The sequence below is a fragment of the Neovison vison genome, chromosome 3, assembly GCF_020171115.1.
Source record: "Neovison vison isolate M4711 chromosome 3, ASM_NN_V1, whole genome shotgun sequence".
NCBI classification, from domain to species: Eukaryota; Metazoa; Chordata; class Mammalia; order Carnivora; family Mustelidae; genus Neogale; species Neogale vison.
The window spans coordinates 222965839-222966162 of NC_058093.1; positions in this window are offsets into that span (position 1 = coordinate 222965839).

Genomic DNA, 324 nt, shown 5'->3' on the forward strand with positions numbered 1-324 from the left:
TCCCAAGCAGCCACCACTCTCCTCAGAGTTCAATATGGGGCTTGATCTCATGACCCCATGATTACGACCCCAGGCCTAAATTAAATGTTCGACGCTCGTCTGGCTGAGCCACCCAGGTGCCCCAAGATGCATAGTTTTTTTAAAAAAATACAACCCACACGAAACAGACAAACACATCAAAAAATGGGCAGAAGATATGAACAGACACTTCTCCAATCAAGAAATACAAATGGCTATCAGACACATGAAAAAATGCTCATCATCATTAGCCCTCAGGGAGATTCAAATTAAAACCACATTGAGATATCACCTTACACCAGTTAG